The 23033-nt window shown below is 50.0% G+C and overlaps 1 protein-coding gene across 2 annotated transcripts in view; it reads right to left on the reverse strand.

The window, feature by feature from the left end:
* LOC145287836 (galactoside alpha-(1,2)-fucosyltransferase 1-like) overlaps positions 1–23033 on the reverse strand; it is a 308705-nt gene that overhangs the window by 283900 nt on the left and 1772 nt on the right. The window lies entirely within an intron of this gene.

Consider the following 23033-nt stretch of genomic DNA (forward strand, 5'->3'; position numbering starts at 1 on the left):
AATCTCTACGTGTTCAACAATCCCGCCGGGGCAGAGAACGCCGCCCCCTCCAATTTCTCCAGCGATAGTAACACCAACGCCCTCGGCAGCAGAGAAGGTGTGGGGACCCCAGTCCCAGCTTACTCCTGAGGAATACCGTCAGCTGTTCATCTCCAAATATAAGGAGTATACTGACGGTAATATCATCAAACCCCTGCCAGGTGTCGTGGAAAGACTATCCACGAGAATAATTTCATTAGTCACCACTGACTGGAAGAAGAAAACTCTGGCAGGAGTCTCTAAAGACATCATGGCGGAGATGCTGGGGGATCTCCAAATACCTGCGACGTACATTTGTCGTCGCAGTTATGCCATGTGGGATCTGCTGCTGCCGACCGTCGATGACGCAATAAAACTCTCAAAATGTGACTGGAAGTGGAGAGAGATACGGTTCAAGCCAGTGTATCTGAGCAGGAGTCAAACAACAGTAAATATTTTAGGCGTCCCCTGGTTTCTGGACTCTGTGCAGATAGGCGCAATTATGAGCCAGTATGGGGACGTCGAAGCTGTCCTCCCGGCCCGTGGCCCCCGTAGCCTTATGGTAGGGGACTACACAGTAAAAATGCGCTGTGACCGGGAGGGCTTTCAGAGTATACCAGCCCTGCTCAGAAGTGACGTCTGGACCATGAGCGTCATCGTCGAGGGGCGAAGACCGCACTGTTGGCATTGCCAACAAGTAGGCCATATGGCAAGGGATTGCCCTAAGAGAGTCCCCCCCAAACCAGCTGCGGAACAACAGAAGGGTGTGGCACCAGCAGCCCCTGAGAAGCCAGCCGGAGGGGGCACAGAAACAACATCGGAAGGCTGGAGCACCGTGGTCAAGAAGAGAAATGGGAAGATCACGAAGACCCCCTCCACAAGAGAGCAGCCCCCTGAAGTACAAGGTCGGTCAGCTCCCACAGGGTCGTCCACGAGTTCTTCCACCAACGTCACCACCACCAAAGTCACCACCAAGGAAGTCGCCAGCGGCCAAAAGAGAAACCATCCGGTCTCCTCGTCCGACTCAGAAGGGGAGCAAGGAGAAACACCGGCTACTGTGGCAGAGGGCCAAGAGCCGAAAAAGGAAAGCAAGAAAAAGGCTCGAAAGAATAAGGAGGCTGGGTCCCGTTCCCCGTCCCCTATGAACGTAGAGAATACTGTTTCTACGGTTCAGCCACCCAAAACCCCCACCCAAACCCCTTCGGCTGAACCAAAATCCCCATCCCTATTTGATACCCCTCCAACCGGTGCTCGGTCACTATCGCGAGAAAGGCCAGAGATGCAAAATAACAACAGCAGAAGAGCCAAATCTGCATCTCCGGTAAGGAGAGAAAAAACGAAAAAGCTCCCCTACCTTCCTGGAGACCGGATCTGCGATGTAGACCCCTTGCACGCTGACACATACATAACTCAGCGTCATAGGGGCCTAATAAAGCCGCTGAGGGAGATGAAGAACATTGATGGGAAAAAGGTTTCCAATCCCAAAAACTTTCCAGACGCCCCCTTAGTCATGACCTTTGTGCGTCAAACAAGAACTGGACGCACGAAGGCCATGTGGAACATGATTGAGGAAGCGAAGGGGGCTATTCCGAACTTAAAGTTGGTGGAAGAGGAGCACGACTCCCTCAAACAGCTGGCATCTAGGTGCGAAGGGAGGGTCCCTATTTACGTCCACCCTTGTTTTTATAGGGCCCTTAAATTAACCTTCCCGTTGGATGTCGGAGGTATTGCGCGGGACGGACGAGTAACGTCCGAGTTGCTTTCGGGCAACCTCGCCCAATCCTGTGGCACCCTTCTAGTCAAAGACTTTAGGCCGGTGGTTGTCGATGCTTAGGTATAATGGCCACGTCATTAAGCCTGTGTAGTTTGAACGTAAGGGGCATGAGGTGCCGAAGCAAAGCCGCTAGGGTACTGAGGGACCTCATGTCCATGAATATAGATGTGGCTACGTTACAGGAGACTCACTACAATTCCGTTGACGATCATCGGGTGCTGGAGGGGCATTATGATGTCTTTTCAACATACGGTGATAGTCAAAGTAGGGGGGTTTCTTTGTTAGTTAGGCGCACCCTTTCTGCAACGGTTAGCGTTGTTCACGCGGATACTGATGGTAGACTGATCATGGCCGATGTTGCCGTGGCAAATAGAGCGTTTCGAATCGTCGTGGTTTATGCGCCCAATTGCGTACGGGAGCGGGTTTCCTTTTTCCGGCGGTTGGAGGTGTTTCTCGGGGGTTCGGAACGGTTAGTTCTAGTGGGTGATTGGAATGCCATCCTTGATCCCAGGGTAGATAAGGTGGGCGGGACTAGAGGGACGGATGGGTGTGAAACCAGTCTGTTGGACCTGATGGCTAGATGCGATCTGGTAGACAGGTATCGGGTGGATCATCCGGGGCGGGAGATGTGGACGTGGCTCTCTAGCAGGCCTTCCGTTTCAAGTACTTACTTGGATCGGTTGTTAGTTAGAAGAGGCAACATAGAATACATATCTTGTCCCACGTTCCACTGGTTAGGCCACTCTGACCACAAACTACTTGTCGCCAGATTAGATCTAGATAGTAACCCCAAGTTAGCTGGGTACTGGAAGTTAAATACCTCCTTACTGGAGATAGATGACTTCCGGGAAAGGCTAACTAAACACATTCAGAAGGGATTAGTGGGGGCGGTTACCGGGAATAAGTGGTGGGTAAACGCCAAATCTAGCATTAGAGACTTCTCTGTCAAATATGGCCAACGCCTCGCGCTAGATAGGGCCAAGGCAGAGAAGCGTCTAGAGGATAGACTATCCCGGGCGGTGGCAGGGGGGAATTCCCTAGAAATAGGCCTAGCTAAGGCGGACCTGAGTCGTTTGGCTAGCGAACGATATCAGGGCCAGGTAGTTAGGGCTAGAATTAAAAAGATGCCCAACGAAGCTGTGAATGTGGATAGATCTGAACGTGTCCGTTCGCTCGGGCGCAAATCGGATAATTACATTCGTAAGATTCAGAGCCCGGAAGGGCACTCCTTAGTGTCGGCTCGGGGGATTTGCGAGCGGTTTCGGGTGCACTTTGAAGATCGTTTTGCACAGCTGTCCAGGCTCCGCGTCCAGGAGTTTGGTAACTATTTGGCTGGCTCGCCCCGCCTGGAGGCGGCCCGAGCGGCTAGTTGCGATGGTCGGGTTGCAGAGTGTGAGGTCGTAGCTGCTATGAAGCAGGTCGCCTATAATAGATCACCAGGACTCGATGGACTGCCCTACGAGCTATACTTGAGGATGTCGCACATGTTTGTCCCGATTCTGACGGGTGTGTTTAACCACTGGTTTGACACGGGATCTATCCCGAGTCAGGTTACCAAAGGCGTGGTCACACTTCTGAAGAAGAAGGACACACATGTTGGGGGGTTGGATGATTTTAGGCCCATCACGTTGTTGAACACGGATATTAAAATCCTGGCCCGAGTGCTGGCGAATCGTTTGCAGGTTGTTATCACTGACTTGATCAGACCGGATCAGACTTACGCTGTGAAGAGGAGATCAATTCAAAACAATTTGCATTTGATTCGTACAGTCCTAGAAAACCTAGAAGACGACACTGAAGCCGCGCTGATCAATTTAGATCAGTCCAAGGCGTTTGATAGGGTGGATCATCGTTTCCTGATGGCTGTTTTAGAGACCGCCGGCTTTGGGTCCGGCTTCTGCAGATGGATTTCCATTTTGTATGCTCGTCCGACGGCAGTTGTGCAGGTCAACGGGGTGCGGTCGGCGCCGTTCGCGGTTTCTCGGTCGGTGCGACAGGGGTGTCCGTTGTCGCCCTTGCTGTATGTCCTCGCGCTGGAACCATTCCTTAGGAACGTGAGGACTAGGGTGGCTGGACCGGCCCTGCGCGGAATTGCTCTTCCTGGTGGTGCGCGAGCCAGGGTTTCCGCGTTTGCCGATGATGTCACCGTATTTGTTTCGAGCGTGGTAGATATTATTACGGTGATTAAGGCTCTCAAGCGTTATGAAAAAGTTACAGGGGCTGTAGTCAATCTCAGCAAATCCGTTGGCCTGAGGTTGGCCGCTTGGAGGGGGTCGAATGCTTTGCCTGGCGCATTTGTCTGGACGGATGGCCCGGTCCAAATTCTGGGTGTTTGGTTTGGACCCGGTCTGTGTCTAGATAAGAACTGGTCGGAAGTACAGAGCAAGGTCGAAGCATCTGTGAGGGTTTGGCTTCGAAGGGGATTTTCCCTTAAAGGCAGGGCGGAAGCATGCGCCACTTACGTGTTTCCGCTGATCCTTTACCGATTGGCTGTACTTCCTCTGCCTGCGGTCTGAATGGCGGCCTTAACGCGTGCGCTCTTCTCACTGTTGTGGAATGAGCGACGGCCGCTTGTCCGTAGACAGGTCTGTACTCAACGTCTTGAAGATGGGGGCCTGGGGATGCCTGACCTGGCAAGTCATAAAAACGCCGAAAGGTTGGCATTCCTGGGTAGAACTCTGATCGAGGAGTGTGATTGGGGTCCCGCGGTTGGTGAGGCTTTTCCCAACCTTATCCCCAATCACTTAATTGAATGCCAAAGAAGGCCGAGAGGGCAGTCAAGATTCCTCAACGAATGCCGAAATGCGCTTAGAGCGATGCCAGGGTCCTTAGACCTTGCACAGCCTAGAAGGGCATTATATCGGGGATTAGTGGTGGGGAACGCTTCGGACCCGCTTGGGGAGCGGCTGCAGCTGTTGGAGGGGGAGGTTCGCTCTCTATGGAATTGGGCGCCAGGCCGGGGATATCTTAATAATTCCGAATTTTCCCTGACCTGGCGATTGGTTAGAAACGCTTTACCCCTCAATGACATATTGTTCAGAATTGGTAGTACGTTTAGCCATTTTTGTCCACGGTGCGAGGAAGATAGCTTAGAAACTGTAGAACATGCTTTTTATACTTGTTCCAAGCTCCGTGAATTCTGGGAGTATGTCAGTGAGGTCACGGCCCGCATCGTCCTCGATCAGGTGACGATCCTGGATTTAGCATCCGTAGTCTATAACGTAGATCCCTTGTGGCCTAGGGAGGAACGAATGGTGTTCCTAGCGACCTTGGCCGTAGCTAGACTGGTAGTGTGGGTTTCACGCATAGAGATAGGGCGTGGGGGGGAGCCGCCTTCTCATCGGGATCTGATTTTGTATTTTAAACACCAACTTAAAATCAAAATCAGATGCGATAGAAGGAGGTTATCTCGCTCACAGTTTAGTAGGAGGTGGATTCACACCGCTAGTTTATGTGCGTTCGTGCGAAACAGGCTTGAGTACGTGTTCCCTGCTTAGGCATGGCACACGCCGACCGGATAAGCAACCCCCAGACAAAAATAAGACAATCCCGTAGTGGATCAGTCCCTTAGCTAGTTGGTATAAATGAGCTCCATGTCCCCAACCTTTATTTTAGGTGTTAGAATACCTCCAAAGAAGCCCAGTCCTGATTTATTTATTTTAGTCCAAACCTGTCCCAATGGTATTTTTCTTGGAGGTCACCGAATATCCCCTCCCCCCCCCCTTTATTTTGTCCGTAGTTGTGCCCATTCCCTCTTAGGAAGTGCTCCCTTGTTTTCGGCTGATACCGGAAAACAGGAAGCATTTCAAAATTAAATAGGTAAGGGTGTGTCCTGATTAACACATTCATCGCTTAACGTTTTATTTGGTTCATTTATTTTCTATTACTGTTATTTTTCTTTATTTTGGGGTGTTTTAAGGCTCTCATTACCCCCGCCCATCACCCGCATATATCATACGCATCACAATTTCACCCCTCATATATCATACGCATCACCCTCATTGTTTCATTATAAAATAAATCATTGTTATAAAAAAAAAAAAAAAAAAAAAAAAGGTCATTGTAAATATTGTTCATATCATCTGGGGTTTTAAGTAGATCCAACCCCTAGAGTGTATGTGGTATTGTGGTGACTGCAACTAGTTATAGGAAATAGACCAAGTGGACGACCCCCGACCCCCATTCTCCCCCCACACCCTTTTGGCCTCATGCCACATTCGGAAAGAGTATCTTTTCATATTTTATATAATTTTAATCTTAAAATTTTGTAAAGTCTGAAATATTTCTTTTTTGAATAAATATTTAAATAAGTAGAAAAGAGAGTCTCCTGTCTTTTCTATTTACCTTTGGCTGTCCCCGACATCCAAAGACCAGCTACCAGCCCCTCTTGGGCTGGTTAAAGCTTTGTTTTTGCATTGTTTTTTCGCCTCCTATTGAGGCCATTAACTGTTGTTTCTATTTTTTCCAGGTTTGTCTCTCTCCCCGGGCTCGACTTAAATAGCTGGCCGGTCTGCGTCTGAGGTGGTTCGGAGTCACATCCAACATAATCCTCAGCCAGGCCAAATCGGCGGGTCTGAGCCAGGGAGAAGACGCAGAGGGGGAGGGTAGCTGGTCCGGGCTCCAGGGCACAAATGCCTAGCCCGGGGTCCAGTTCCCAGAGGGGGCTTCGGCCCAATCTGGGGGCCGGATCAGGCCCAGAAAAGGTTACACCACGCGGTCCAGGCTCCGCTTCTTTGCCTAGCCCGGGTTCTGGTGGGCGTGTCCCTGACACGCCCGCCGGTTCAGGCCCAGTCGATAGACGGAGAGGTGCGGTCGGTGCTGTCCCCCGCACCATCACTGTAGAGGGGTCCGTCGCACTAGGCGGCGGCTCCTGGACCATTACTGACACTGCTGTCCCCAGGCAGTGATAGGTTTAGGCCATCTGGGAGAGGTGATCCAGCTCGGTGGGATCGGCAGAGGAAGAGGGCTTTAACTATTAGCCCTCCCGCCCATAGGAGGACAGAACTCCTAGGGTCGGGATTAAGACCTTCCACCTCTGCCGATTTCTCCACATTGAGAACCACCGAACTGGATCAGGCGTCACAGGACGCGTGCCAAGCGACCGGGAACAGGCCATGGATCTGTTAGTCATGATGGATTCGGACTTGAGCCGGACACTCAAAGAAGACCTGTGCTGCAGTGACGGCGACAGTAGCAGCGAGGACGAGAACCAGTCCCAAAGAATCCACGACGGAATTGGTAGGATGTCTCGCCCCAGGAAGATGGGGGCCGCTCAACCTGAACGAAAAAGTGGGGCCGTTGGTACCGCACCAAGTAGGAAGATAGCCCCTAAGCCCTCGACCCCAAAGGAAAACCCGGCAGATTGGCCATCACTGCCGGGGAGTTCACAGGCGCTGGACTCCTCATGTTCTACAATTCCACCAGGGCAGAGGACGCCGCCATCACCACCGGAGACGCCTGCAGAAACACAGATGCCCTCGGCAGCAGCAAAAGTATGGGGTCCCCAAACTCAGTTAGCTCCAGAAGATTACCGTCGGTTATTTGATTCTACTTATAAGGAGTTGACCGACGGTAATGTGATAAAAGCCCTGCCGGGAGCCGTGGAGAGACTAGCGAAACGTATAATATCGCTAGTCACAATAGACTCCACTAAGAAGTCACTGACCGGAATTAATAAGGATCACATGGCGGAGATTCTCGGTCATCTTAAAATCCCGGCGACATATAATTGCCACCGCAGTTACGCCATGTGGGACCTGCTGCTGCCAACCGACGATGACGCTTTGAAACTCTTCCATTCCGACTTGAAGTGGAAACATCTGCGCTTCAAGCCGGAGTACCTGAGCAAGACGCGTACAAATGTTTCGATATTAGGAGTGCCATGTTACATAGACTCAAAACAGTTGGGGGCTGTTATGAGTCAGTACGGTGACGTGGAATCTGTTCTCCCGGTCCGTGGTCCCCGTAACCTTATGGTAGGGGACTACTCTATTAAAATGCGCCTCGACCGGGAGGGCATTCAGAAGATTCCCCCCTTGCTCAGGTGCGACACCTGGTCCATGACCGTCATCGTCGAGGGGCGAAGGCCACATTGTTGGCATTGCCAACAGCAAGGCCATATGGTTAGGGATTGTCCCAAGCGGAACCCTCAACCAGTAGCAACCAAGCCAAAAAGTGTGGTACCAGCAGCCCCTGAGAAGCCAGCGGGAGGGGGCGCTCCAGCATCTACAACAACTGATGGCTGGAGTACAGTGGTGAAGAAGTCATCAAAAACAGCAAAGACCCCCTCCACAAGAGAGCAGCCCCCTGACGAACAAGGTCGGTCCGTTCCCACAAGGTCGCTATGTGAGAAACCTTCCACCAGTAAACCGGAAAAAGAAGGACTCAGCGGCCAGAAAAGGAAAAACCCGGTCTCATCATCAGACTCTGAAGGGGAGCAGGAGAATGCAGAGAAAGACGACAGCAGCAGTCAGGCTTATGTGGCAGAGTGCCAAAGCCAAAAGAAATCTAAAAGAAAACAAAAAGCGAAAAAGACCAAGGAGGCTGGGTCCTGTTCCCCATCCCCCATGAACGTAGAGAATACTGTCTCTACGGTTCAGCAACCCAAATCCCCAACCCCTTTGGCTGAACCAAAATCCCCACCCCTTTTTGATTCCCCCCCAGCAGTTGCGAGATCCTTGTCCCGGGAGAGGCCGGAGACACCCTGCAACAGAAGAGCTGCCTCTGCTTCTCCAATACGGAGAGAAAAATCAAGGAAGCTCCCCTTTCTTCCAGGAGACCGGATATGCGATGTAGACCCCCTTCACGCTGATACTTACATCACGCAGCGTCATAGGGGTCTACTTAAGCCGCTGAGAAACTTGGAAAAGATTGAGGGGAAAAAGACCAGCCCCCCGAAGAACTTCCCAAACGCCCCCTTAGTCATGACCTTTGTGCGCCACACAAAAGTTGGTCGCACGAAGGCCATGTGGAATATGATTGAGGAGGCGAAGGGGGCGTTCGAAAACATTAAACTGGTGGAAGAGGGGCACGACTCCCTCAATCAGCTGGCATCTAGATGCGAAGGACGGGTCCCTATATACGTCCACCCTTGTTTTTATAGGGCCCTGAAATTAACCTTCCCGTTGGATGTCGGAGGTATTGCGCGGGACGGACGAGTAACGTCCGAGTTGCTTTCGGGCAACCTCGCCCAATCCTGTGGCACCCTTCTAGTCAAAGACTTTAGGCCGGTGGTTGTCGATGCTTAGGTATAATGGCCACGTCATTAAGCCTGTGTAGTTTGAACGTAAGGGGCATGAGGTGCCGAAGCAAAGCCGCTAGGGTACTGAGGGAGCTCATGTCCATGAATATAGATGTGGCTACGTTACAGGAGACTCACTACAATTCCGTTGACGATCATCGGGTGCTGGAGGGGCATTATGATGTCTTTTCAACATACGGTGATAGTCAAAGTAGGGGGGTTTCTTTGTTAGTTAGGCGCACCCTTTCTGCAACGGTTAGCGTTGTTCACGCGGATACTGATGGTAGACTGATCGTGGCCGATGTTGCCGTGGCAAATAGAGCGTTTCGAGTCGTCGTGGTTTATGCGCCCAATTGCGTACGGGCGCGGGTTTCCTTTTTCCGGCGGTTGGAGGTGTTTCTCGGGGGTTCGGACCGGTTAGTTCTAGTGGGTGATTGGAATGCCATCCTTGATCCCAGGGTAGATAAGGTGGGCGGGACTAGAGGGACGGATGGGTGTGAAACCAGTCTGTTGGACCTGATGGCTAGATGCGATCTGGTAGACAGGTATCGGGTGGATCATCCAGGGCGGGAGATGTGGACGTGGCTCTCTAGCAGGCCTTCCGTTTCAAGTACTTACTTGGATCGGTTGTTAGTTAGAAGAGGCAACATAGAGTACATATCTTGTCCCACGTTCCACTGGTTAGGCCACTCTGACCACAAACTACTTGTCGCCAGGCTAGACTTAGATAGGAACCCCAAGTTAGCTGGGTACTGGAAGTTAAATACCTCCTTACTGGAGATAGATGACTTCCGGGAAAGGCTAACTAAACACATTCAGAAGGGATTAGTGGGGGCGGTTACCAGGAATAAGTGGTGGGTAAACGCCAAATCTAGCATTAGAGACTTCTCTGTCAAATATGGCCAACGCCTCGCGCTAGATAGGGCCAAGGCAGAGAAGCGTCTAGAGGATAGACTATCCCGGGCGGTGGAAGGGGAGGATTCCCTATAAACAGGCCTAGCTAAGGCGGACCTGAGTCGTTTGGCTAGCGAACGATATCAGGGCCAGGTAGTTAGGGCTAGAATTAAAAAGATGCCCAACGAAGCTGTGAATGTGGATAGATCGGAACGTGTCCGTTCGCTCGGGCGCAAATTGGATAATTACATTCGTAAGATTCAGAGCCCGGAAGGGCACTCCTTAGTGTCGGCTCGGGGGATTTGCGAGCGGTTTCGAGTGCACTTTGAAGATCGTTTTGCACAGCTGTCCAGGCTCCGCGTCCAGGAGTTTGGTAACTATTTAGCTGGCTCGCCCCGCCTGGAGGCGGCCCGAGCGGCTAGTTGCGATGGTCGGGTTGCAGGGTGTGAAGTCGTAGCTGCTATGAAGCAGGTCGCCTATAATAGATCACCAGGACTCGATGGACTGCCCTACGAGCTATACTTGAGGATGTCGCACATGTTTGTCCCGATTCTGACGGGTGTGTTTAACCACTGGTTTGACACGGGATCTATCCCGAGTCAGGTTACCAAAGGCGTGGTCACACTTCTGAAGAAGAAGGACACACATGTTGGGGGGTTGGATGATTTTAGGCCCATTATATTGTTGAACACGGATATTAAAATCCTGGCCCGAGTGCTGGCGAATCGCTTGCAGGTTGTTATCACTGACTTGATCGAACCGGATCAGACTTACGCTGTGAAGGGGAGATAAATTCAAAACAATTTGCATTTGATTCGTACAGTCCTAGAAAACCTAGAAGACGACACTGAAGCCGCGCTGATCAATTTAGATCAGTCCAAGGCGTTCGATAGGGTGGATCATCGTTTCCTGATGGCTGTTTTAGAGACCGCCGGCTTTGGGTCCGGCTTCTGCAGATGGATTTCCATTTTGTATGCTCGTCCGACGGCAGTTGTGCAGGTTAACGGGGTGCGGTCGGCGCCGTTCGCGGTTTCTCGGTCGGTGCGACAGGGGTGTCCGTTGTCGCCCTTGCTGTATGTCCTCGCGCTGGAACCATTCCTTAGGAACGTGAGGACTAGGGTGGCTGGACCGGCCCTGCGCGGAATTGCTCTTCCTGGTGGTGCGCGAGCCAGGGTTTCCGCGTTTGCCGATGATGTCACCGTATTTGTTTCGAGCGTGGTAGATATTATTACGGTGATTAAGGCTCTCAAGCATTATGAAAAAGTTACAGGGGCTGTAGTCAATCTCAGCAAATCCGTTGGCCTGAGGTTGGCCGCTTGGCGGGGCTCGAATGCTTTGCCTGGCGCATTTGTCTGGACGGATGGCCCGGTCCGAATTCTGGGTGTTTGGTTTGGACCCGGTCTGTGTCTAGATAAGAACTGGTCGGAAGTACAGAGCAAGGTCGAAGCGTCTGTGAGGGTCTGGCTTCGAAGGGGATTGTCCCTTAAAGGCAGGGCGGAAGCATGCGCCACTTACGTGTTTCCGCTGATCCTTTACCGATTGGCTGTACTTCCTCTGCCTGCGGTTCGAATGGCGGCCTTAACGCGTGCACTCTTCTCACTGTTGTGGAATGAGCGACGGCCGCTTGTCCGTAGACAGGTCTGTACTCAACGTCTTGAAGATGGGGGCCTGGGGATGCCTGACCTGGCAAGTCATAAAAACGCCGAAAGGTTGGCATTCCTGTGTAGAACTCTGATCGAGGAGTGTGATTGGGGTCCCGCGGTTGGTGAGGCTTTTCCCAACCTTATCCCCAATCACTTAATTGAATGCCAAAGAAGGCCGAGAGGGCAGTCAAGATTCCTCAACGAATGCCGAAATGCGCTTAGAGCGATGCCAGGGTCCTTAGACCTTGCACAGCCTAGAAGGGCATTATATCGGGGATTAGTGGTGGGGACCGCTTCGGACCCGCTTGGGGAGCGGCTGCAGCTGTCGGAGGGGGAGGTTCGCTCTCTATGGAATTGGGCGCCAGGCCGGGGATACCTTAATAATTCCGAATTTTCCCTGACCTTGATTGGTTAGAAACGCTTTACCCCTCAATGACATACTGTGCAGAATTGGTAGTACGTTTAGTCCTTTTTGTCCACGGTGCGAGGAAGATAGCTTAGAAACTGTAGAACATGCTTTTTATACTTGTTCCAAGCTCCGTGAATTCTGGGAGTATGTCAGTGAGGTCACGGCTCGCATCGTCCCCGATCAGGTGACGATCCTGGATTTAGCATCCGTAGTCTATAACGTAGATCCCTTGTGGCCTAGGGAGGAACGAATGGTGTTCCTAGCGACCTTGGCCGTAGCTAGACTAGTAGTGTGGGTTTCACGCATAGAGATAGGGCGTGGGGGGGGAGCCAGCTTCTCATCGGGATCTGATTTTGTATTTTAAACACCAACTTAAAATCAAAATCAGATGCGATAGAAGGAGGTTATCTCGCTCACAGTTTAGTAGGAGGTGGATTCACACCGCTAGTTTATGTGCGTTCGTGCGAAACAGGCTTGAGTACGTGTTCCCTGCTTAGGCATGGCACACGCCGACCGGATAAGCAATTCCAAGACAAAACTAAGACCATCCCGTAGTGGATCAGTCCCTTAGCTTGTTGATATAAATGAGGTCCATGTCCCCAATCTTTATTTTAGGTGTTAGAATACTTCCAAAGAAGCCCAGTCCTGATTTATTTATTTTAGTCCAAACCTGTCCCAATGGTATTTTTCTTGGAGGTCACCGATTATCCCCATCCCCCCCCCCTTTATTTTGTCCGTATCTGTGCCCATTCCCTCTTAGGAAGTGCTCCCTTGTTTTCGGCTGATACCGGAAAACAGGAAGCATTTCAAAATTAAATAGGTAAGGGTGTGTCCTGATTAATACATTCATCACTTAACGTTTTATTTGGTTCTTTTATTTTTCATTACTGTTATTTTTCTTTATTTTGGGGTGTTTTAAGGCTCTCATTACCCCCGCCCATCACCCGCATATATCATACGCATCACAATTTCACCCCTCATATATCATACGCATCACCCTCATTGTTTCATTGTAAAATAAATCATTGTTTTAAAAAAAAAAAAAAAAAAAAAAAAGTCATTGTATATATTGTTCATATCATCTGGGGTTTTAAGTAGATCCAACCCCTTGAGTGTCTGTGGTATTGTGGTGACTGCAACTAGTTATAGGGAATAGACCAAGTGGACGACCCTCGACCCCCATTCTTCCCCCCCCCACACCCTTTTGGCCTCATGCCACATTTGGAAAGTTTTATTTCCACATTTTATTCTATTTTTCTTGTAAAAATTTTGTAAAGTTTGGAATATTCTTTTTGAATAAATACTTAAATAAATAGAAAAGCCCGGTCTCCTGTCTTTTCTGTTTATTGCTTTGGCTGTCCCCGACATCCAAAGACCAGCTACCAGCCCCTCTTGGGCTGGTTAAAGCTTTGTTTTATTGTTTTTTCGCCTCCTGTTGAGGCCATTAACTGTTCCTTTTTCGATCTTTTTTCAGGTTTGTCTCTCTCCCCGGGCTCGACTTAAATAGCTGGCCGGTCTGCGTCTGAGGTGGTTCGGAGTCACATCCAACATAATCCTCAGCCAGGCCAAATCGGCGGGTCTGAGCCAGGGAGAAGACGCAGAGGGGGAGGGTAGCTGGTCCGGGCTCCAGGGCACAAATGCCTAGCCCGGGGTCCAGTTCCCAGAGGGGGCTTCGGCCCAATCTGGGGGCCGGATCAGGCCCAGAAAAGGTTACACCACGCGGTCCGGGCTCCGCTTCTTTGCTTAGCCCGGGTTCTGGTGGGCGTGTCCCTGACACGCCCGCCGGTTCAGGCCCAGTCGATAGACGGAGAGGTGCAGTTGGTGCTGTCCCCCGCACCATCACTGTAGAGGGGTACGTCGCACTAGGCGGTGGCTCCTGGAGTAGTACCGACACTGCTGTCCCCGGCAGTGGTAGGCATAGGCCAGCTGCGAGAGGTGATCCATCTCGGTGGGATCAGCAGAGGAAGAGGGCTTTAACTGTCAGCCCTCCCGCCCATAGGAGGACAGAACTCCTAGGGTCGGGATTAAGACCTTCCACCTCTGCTGATTTCTCCACATTGAGAACCACCGGGCTGGGTCAGGCGTTTGGAAGTGACGTGCCGGACGACCGGGAGGAGGCCATTAATATGCTCTCGCTTTTCGACTCCCAGTTGAACGGGACAGTGGGCCAGGATCTCCAGTGTAGCAGCGACGAGAGCGGCCAAGAAGGGAGTGCAGAAGGAAGACCAGGACAAGCGAGAGCATCCTGTCCCAAGAAGAAGAAGGGGGCTGTTCGAACGGACCAAAAAAGTGAGGCAGTTGGTGCCATACCAGTACCAATACCATCGTCCCCGGCAGAAAGCCCAGCAGATTGGCCCTCACTGCCAGGAACCAGCACGCAGGCAACAATCTCTACGTGTTCAACAATCCCGCCGGGACAGAGAACGCCGCCCCCTCCAATTTCTCCAGCGATAGTAACACCAACGCCCTCGGCAGCAGAGAAGGTGTGGGGACCCCAGTCCCAGCTTACTCCTGAAGAATACCGTCAGCTGTTCATCTCCAAATATAAGGAGTATACTGACGGTAATATCATTAAACCCCTGCCAGGTGTCGTGGAAAGACTATCCACGAGAATAATTTCATTAGTCACCACTGACTGGAAGAAGAAAACTCTGGCAGGGGTCTCTAAAGACATCATGGCGGAGATGCTGGGGGATCTCCAAATACCTGCGACGTACATTTGTCGTCGCAGTTATGCCATGTGGGATCTGCTGCTGCCGACCGTCGATGACGCAATAAAACTCTCAAAATGTGACTGGAAGTGGAGAGAGATACGGTTCAAGCCAGTGTATCTGAGCAGGAGTCAAACTACAGTAAACATTTTAGGCGTCCCCTGGTTTCTGGACTCTGTGCAGATAGGCGCAATTATGAGCCAGTATGGGGACGTCGAAGCTGTCCTCCCGGCCCGTGGCCCCCGTAGCCTTATGGTAGGGGACTACACAGTAAAAATGCGCTGTGACCGGGAGGGCTTTCAGAGTATACCAGCCCTGCTCAGAAGTGACGTCTGGACCATGAGCGTCATCGTCGAGGGGCGAAGACCGCACTGTTGGCATTGCCAACAAGTAGGCAATATGGCAAGGGATTGCCCTAAGAGAGTTCCCCCCAAACCAGCTGCGGGACAACAGAAGGGTGTGGCACCAGCAGCCCCTGAGAAGCCAGCCGGAGGGGGCACAGAAACAACATCGGAAGGCTGGAGCACCGTGGTCAAGAAGAGAAATGGGAAGATCACGAAGACCCCCTCCACAAGAGAGCAGCCCCCTGAAGTACAAGGTCGGTCAGCTCCCACAGGGTTGTCCACGAGTTCTTCCACAAACGTCACCACCACCAAAGTCACCACCAAGGAAGTCGCCAGCGGCCAAAAGAGAAACCATCCGGTCTCCTCGTCCGACTCAGAAGGGGAGCAAGGAGAAACACCGGCTACTGTGGCAGAGGGCCAAGAGCCGAAAAAGGAAAGCAAGAAAAAGGCTCGAAAGAATAAGGAGGCTGGGTCCCGTTCCCCATCCCCTATGAACGTAGAGAATACTGTCTCTACGGTTCAGCCACCCAAAACCCCCACCCAAACCCCTTCGGCTGAACCAAAATCCCCATCCCTATTTGATACCCCTCCAACCGGTGCTCGGTCACTATCGCGAGAAAGGCCAGAGATGCAAAATAACAACGGCAGAAGAGCCAAATCTGCATCTCCGGTAAGGAGAGAAAAAACGAAAAAGCTCCCCTACCTTCCTGGAGACCGGATCTGCGATGTAGACCCCTTGCACGCTGACACATATATAACTCAGCGACATAGGGGCCTAATAAAGCCGCTGAGGGAGATGAAGAACATTGATGGGAAAAAGGTTTCCAATCCCAAAAACTTTCCAGACGCCCCCTTAGTCATGACCTTTGTGCGTCAAACAAGAACTGGACGCACGAAAGCCATGTGGAACATGATTGAGGAAGCGAAGGGGGCTATTCCGAACTTAAAGTTGGTGGAAGAGGAGCACGACTCCCTCAAACAGCTGGCATCTAGGTGCGAAGGGAGGGTCCCTATTTACGTCCACCCTTGTTTTTATAGGGCCCTTAAATTAACCTTCCCGTTGGATGTCGGAGGTATTGCGCGGGACGGACGAGTAACGTCCGAGTTGCTTTCGGGCAACCTCGCCCAATCCTGTGGCACCCTTCTAGTCAAAGACTTTAGGCCGGTGGTTGTCGATGCTTAGGTATAATGGCCACGTCCTTAAGCCTGTGTAGTTTGAACGTAAGGGGCATGAGGTGCCGAAGCAAAGCAGCTAGGGTACTGAGGGACCTCATGTCCATGAATATAGATGTGGCTACGTTACAAGAGACTCACTTCAATTCCGTTGACGATCATCGGGTGCTGGAGGGGCATTATGATGTCTTTTCAACATACGGTGATAGTCAAAGTAGGGGGGTTTCTTTGTTAGTTAGGCGTACCCTTTCTGCAACGGTTAGCGTTGTTCACGCGGATACTGATGGTAGACTGATCGTGGCCGATGTTGCCGTGGCAAATAAAGCGTTTCGAGTCGTCGTGGTTTATGCGCCCAATTGCGTACGGGAGCGGGTTTCCTTTTTCCGGCGGTTGGAGGTGTTTCTCGGGGGTTCGGAACGGTTAGTTCTAGTGGGTGATTGGAATGCCATCCTTGATCCCAGGGTAGATAAGGTGGGCGGGACTAGAGGGACGGATGGGTGTGAAACCAGTCTGTTGGACCTGATGGCTAATTGCGATCTGGTAGACAGGTATCGGGTGGATCATCCGGGGCGGGAGATGTGGACGTGGCTCTCTAGCAGGCCTTCCGTTTCAAGTACTTACTTGGATCGGTTGTTAGTTAGAAGAGGCAACATAGAATACATATCTTGTCCCACGTTCCACTGGTTAGGCCAGTCTGACCACAAACTACTTGTGGCCAGATTAGATCTAGATAGTAACCCCAAGTTAGCTGGGTACTGGAAGTTAAATACCTCCCTACTGGAGATAGATGACTTCCGGGAAAGGCTAACTAAACACATTCAGAAGGGATTAGTTGGGGCGATTACCGGGAATAAGTGGTGGGTAAACGCCAAATCTAGCATTAGAGACTTCTCTGTCAAATATGGCCAACGCCTCGCGCTAGATGGGGCCAAGGCAGAGAAGCGTCTAGAGGATAGACTATCCCGGGCGGTGGCAGGGGGGGATTCCCTATAAATAGGCCTAGCTAAGGCGGACCTGAGTCGTTTGGCTAGCGAACGATATCAGGGCCAGGTAGTTAGGGCTAGAATTAAAAAGATGCCCAACGAAGCTGTGAATGTGGATAGATCTGAACGTGTCCGTTTGCTCGGGCGCAAATCGGATAATTACATTCGTAAGATTCAGAGCCCGGAAGGGCACTCCTTAGTGTCGGCTCGGGGGATTTGCGAGCGGTTTCGGGTGCACTTTGAAGATCGTTTTGCACAGCTGTCCAGGCTCCGCGTCCAGGAGTTTGGTAACTATTTGGCTGGCTCGCCCCGCCTGGAGGCGGCCCGAGCGGCTAGTTGCGATGGTCGGGTTGCAGAGTGTGAGGTCGTAGCTGCTATGAAGCAGGTCGCCTATAATAGATCACCAGGACTCGATGGACTGCCCTACGAGCTATACTTGAGGATGTCGCACATGTTTGTCCCGATTCTGACGGGTGTGTTTAACCACTGGTTTGACACGGGATCTATCCCGAGTCAGGTTACCAAAGGCATGGTCACACTTCTGAAGAAGAAGGACACACATGTTGGGGGGTTGGATGACTTTAGGCCCATCACGTTGTTGAACACGGATATTAAAATCCTGGCCCGAGTGCTGGCGAATCGTTTGCAGGTTGTTATCACTGACTTGATCGAACCGGATCAGACTTATGCTGTGAAGGGGAGATCAATTCAAAACAATTTGCATTTGATTCGTACAGTCCTAGAAAACCTAGAAGACGACACTGAAGCCGCGCTGATCAATTTAGATCAGTCCAAGGCGTTCGATAGGGTGGATCATCGTTTCCTGATGGCTGTTTTAGAGACCGCCGGCTTTGTGTCCGGCTTCTGCAGATGGATTTCCATTTTGTATGCTCGTCCGACGGCAGTTGTGCAGGTCAACGGGGTGCGGTCGGCGCCGTTCGCGGTTTCTCGGTCGGTGCGACAGGGGTGTCCGTTGTCGCCCTTGCTGTATGTCCTCGCGCTGGAACCATTCCTTAGGAACGTGAGGACTAGGGTTGCTGGACCGGCCCTGCGCGCAATTGCTCTTCCTGGTGGTGCGCGAGCCAGGGTTTCCGCGTTTGCCGATGATGTCACCGTATTTGTTTCGAGCGTGGTAGATATTATTACGGTGATTAAGGCTCTCAAGCGTTATGAAAAAGTTACAGGGGCTGTAGTCAATCTCAGCAAATCCGTTGGCCTGAGGTTGGCCGCTTGGCGGGGCTCGAATGCTTTGCCTGGCACATTTGTCTGGACGGATGGCCCGGTCCGAATTCTGGGTGTTTGGTTTGGACCCGGTCTGTGTCTAGATAAGAACTGGTCGGAAGTACAGAGCAAGGTCGAAGCGTCTGTGAGGGTTTGGCTTCGAAGGGGATTGTCCCTTAAAGGCAGGGCGGAAGCATGCGCCACATACGTGTTTCCGCTGATCCTTTACCGATTGGCTGTACTTCCTCTGCCTGCGGTCCGAATGGCGGCCTTAACGTGTGCGCTCTTCTCACTGTTGTGGAATGAGCGACGGCCGCTTGTCCGTAGACAGGTCTGTACTCAACGTCTTGAAGATGGGGGCCTGGGGATGCCTGACCTGGCAAGTCATAAAAACGCCGAAAGGTTGGCATTCCTGGGTAGAACTCTGATCGAAGAGTGTGATTGGGGTCCCGCGGTTGGTGAGGCTTTTCCCAACCTTATCCCCAATCACTTAATTGAATGCCAAAGAAGGCCGAGAGGGCAGTCAAGATTCCTCAACGAATGCCGAAATGCGCTTAGAGCGATGCCAGGGTCCTTAGACCTTGCACAGCCTAGAAGGGCATTATATCGGGATTAGTGCTGGGGACCGCTTCGGACCCGCTTGGGGAGCGGCTGCAGCTGTCGGAGGGGGAGGTTCGCTCTCTATGGAATTGGGCGCCAGGCCGGGGATATCTTAATAATTCCGAATTTTCCCTGACCTGGCGATTGGTTAGAAACGCTTTACCCCTCAATGACATATTGTTCAGAATTGGTAGTACGTTTAGTCCTTTTTGTCCACGGTGCGAGGAAGATAGCTTAGAAACTGTAGAACATGCTTTTTATACTTGTTCCAAGCTCCGTGAATTCTGGGAGTATGTCAGTGAGGTCACGGCCCGCATCGTCCCCGATCAGGTGACGATCCTGGATTTAGCATCCGTAGTCTATAACGTAGATCCCTTGTGGCCTAGGGAGGAACGAATGGTGTTCCTAGCGACCTTGGCCGTAGCTAGACTGGTAGTGTGGGTTTCACGCATAGAGATAGGGCGTGGGGGGGAGCCGCCTTCTCATCGGGATCTGATTTTGTATTTTAAACACCAACTTAAAATCAAAATCAGATGCGATAGAAGGAGGTTATCTCGCTCACAGTTTAGTAGGAGGTGGATTCACACCGCTAGTTTATGTGCGTTCGTACGAAACAGGCTTGAGTACGTGTTCCCTGCTTAGGCATGGCACACGCCGACCGGATAAGCAACCCCCAGACAAAAATAAGACAATCCCGTAGTGGATCAGTCCCTTAGCTAGTTGGTATAAATGAGCTCCATGTCCCCAACCTTTATTTTAGGTGTTAGAATACCTCCAAAGAAGCCCAGTCCTGATTTATTTATTTTAGTCCAAACCTGTCCCAATGGTATTTTTCTTGGAGGTCACCGAATATCCCCTTCCCCCCCCTTTATTTTGTCCGTAGTTGTGCCCATTCCCTCTTAGGAAGTGCTCCCTTGTTTTCGGCTGATACCGGAAAACAGGAAGCATTTCAAAATTAAATAGGTAAGGGTGTGTCCTGATTAACACATTCATCGCTTAACGTTTTATTTGGTTCATTTATTTTCTATTACTGTTATTTTTCTTTATTTTGGGGTGTTTTAAGGCTCTCATTACCCCCGCCCATCACCCGCATATATCATACGCATCACAATTTCACCCCTCATATATCATACGCATCACCCTCATTGTTTCATTATAAAATAAATCATTGTTATAAAAAAAAAAAAATAAATAAAAAAAAAAAAAAAGGTCATTGTAAATATTGTTCATATCATCTGGGGTTTTAAGTAGATCCAACCCCTAGAGTGTATGTGGTATTGTGGTGACTGCAACTAGTTATAGGGAATAGACCAAGTGGACGACCCCCGACCCCCATTCTCCCCCCCACACCCTTTTGGCCTCATGCCACATTTAAAAAGACTCATTACATATTTTATATTATTTTAATTCTAAAATTCTGTAAAGTTTGTGATTTTTCTTTCTAAATAAATATTTAAATAAACAGAAAAGCCCGGTCTCCTGTCTTTTCTGTTTATTGCTTTGGCTGTCCCCGACATCCAAAGACCAGCTACCAGCCCCTCTTGGGCTGGTTAAAGCTTTGTTTTATTGTTTTTTCGCCTCCTGTTGAGGCCATTAACTGTTTTTTGCCTTTCTATTTCTTTCAGGTTTGTCTCTCTCCCCGGGCTCGACTTAAATAGCTGGCCGGTCTGCGTCTGAGGTGGTTCGGAGTCACATCCAACATAATCCTCAGTCAGGCCAAATCGGCGGGTCTGAGCCAGGGAGAAGACGCAGAGGGGGAGGGTAGCTGGTCCGGGCTCCAGTGCAGAAATGCCTAGCCCGGGGTCCAGTTCCCAGAGGGGGCTTCGGCCCAATCTGGGGGCCGGATCAGGCCCAGAAAAGGTTACACCACGCGGTCCGGGCTCCGCTTCTTTGCCTAGCCCGAGTTCTGGTGGGCGTGTCCCTGACACGCCCGCCGGTTCAGGCCCAGTCGATAGACGGAGAGGTGCAGTTGGTGCTGTCCCCCGCACCATCACTGTAGAGGGGTCCGTCGCACTAGGCGGCGGCTCCTGGAGTAGTCTAGTTGCGATGGTCGGGTTGCAGAGTGTGAGGTCGTAGCTGCTATGAAGCAGGTCGCCTATAATAGATCACCAGGACTCGATGGACTGCCCTACGAGCTATACTTGAGGATGTCGCACATGTTTGTCCCGATTCTGACGGGTGTGTTTAACCACTGGTTTGACGCGGGATCTATCCCGAGGCAGGTTACCAAAGGCGTGGTCACACTTATGAAGAAGAAGGACACACATGTTGGGGGGTTTGATGATTTTAGGCCCATCACGTTGTTGAACACGGATATTAAAATCCTGGCCCGAGTGCTGGCGAATCGTTTGCAGGTTGTTATCACTGACTTGATCGAACCGGATCAGACTTACGCTGTGAAGGGGAGATCAATTCAAAACAATTTGCATTTGATTCGTACAGTCCTAGAAAACCTAGAAGACGACACTGAAGCCGCGCTGATCAATTTAGATCAGTCCAAGGCGTTCGATAGGGTGGATCATCGTTTCCTGATGGCTGTTTTATTTCCTGACCAATCAGAGAGTTTTCCGGGCTGTCGGAAATTCGGTGTCTGGGAGCCGATGAGAATCTTTAAAAGACCTCTGTATTTTTCAAAAAAGAGCAGTTAACAAAAATTCATAGATAGTGTTGGAGGATATATATCGCTGCTGTCTGCAACTCTAACGCGACAACACTTTGAACGTAGCAGTCAGTCAGCTGATCAAACAATGTGGGCGAACACACAGACACAGTAACTAACTTTTGCATTCCCCCTTTTATTATCGTATGCTCACTTGAAATTAAGTTTATGAAAATAATTATTTTAAAACTTCTAACATTTTTCAATGAACCTTCCAGAGTGATTAATTAACTCTACTCAAAAACTTTCAGTGAAAATTATTTTATATAGTTGAGTGAGGAAGTTTTCTTTACGATTTACAGACCCGTCACGGCTCTTGAATTATCAACTCAAACTTCCTCGAAATCTCAAACTAATCTCCCCCTTTTGTTCACTCATAAATGAACTATTATTTTCGATGAAAATATTTCCTAAAAAGTAACAAATCTTTTTTCTTTTATAAATTGAGAGTTAACCGTGTTTGTTTTGTTGATATATTTTCTACGAAAGAACCTCGTAAATTCGACTCTCTGTCTTGCTCTCTTTACTTCTTTTCCCCACAATAATAATAAATAATAAACAAATATAAAAAATCTGGAAAAGGCCAAAAGGGCTGGAGCGAACAAGCTATTGCCACATATGGTGCAAGGTCTATTATAGACGTTTTCGAAACCCCTTATTATCTTGTAGTAATTGTTTTTGCTTAAAAGGAAATATTTTTTAAAAAACCGATCTGTCGCCTGACTTTGAACAAGCACCATCGAAGTTATGCATAGGCAAGAAACATACATTAATCCTAACCTTATATTGTTTGAGAGGTTTAATTTTTGTAAAAAAATTAAAATGAAGGAAATTTAAATTATTAAAAGAAAGAAAACGAATAGACTGATATGCCTGCCTTGTTTCGTTTGTGTAGTACCTATTTACTATGCCTCCCCACGGGACAGAGTTAGACACCAGGGTCGTTTGTGTAGTAGCAATATTCAATATAATGCAATACATCTCTCTAAGCTTTGTTTTATTATTATTGTTATTTTACTTTTTAATCATAAAAACAACAAATAAGGTTACGGTAAAGTTGCTGTATCATTACGCAGAAGGAACTATATCAGTGTCGTCATTGGCGTGTCCTATCTGTCCCGCAGAAACCGGAAGTAAAAAAAAATTATAAAAAAAAAACGCCAAGCTCGCTCGTTGTTTAAGTGTGTTTGCATTTAAAAAAAAAAAAAAAAAAAAAAAACAGCACGATTCGTTCATTGTTTTTGTTTACGTTTCCATGTCAGTTATTTATTCCTGTTTTTTTTTTTTGAGCCAGTCATTATGAATATTATTAGTTGGGAAATAAAATGAAACATTTTTTGTTGAATAGGTACTCATTCAGAGAG

The sequence above is a fragment of the Euprymna scolopes genome, chromosome 11 (assembly GCF_053919585.1).
Source record: "Euprymna scolopes isolate OS-2025 chromosome 11, ASM5391958v1, whole genome shotgun sequence".
In the NCBI taxonomy this organism is placed as follows: domain Eukaryota; kingdom Metazoa; phylum Mollusca; class Cephalopoda; order Sepiida; family Sepiolidae; genus Euprymna; species Euprymna scolopes.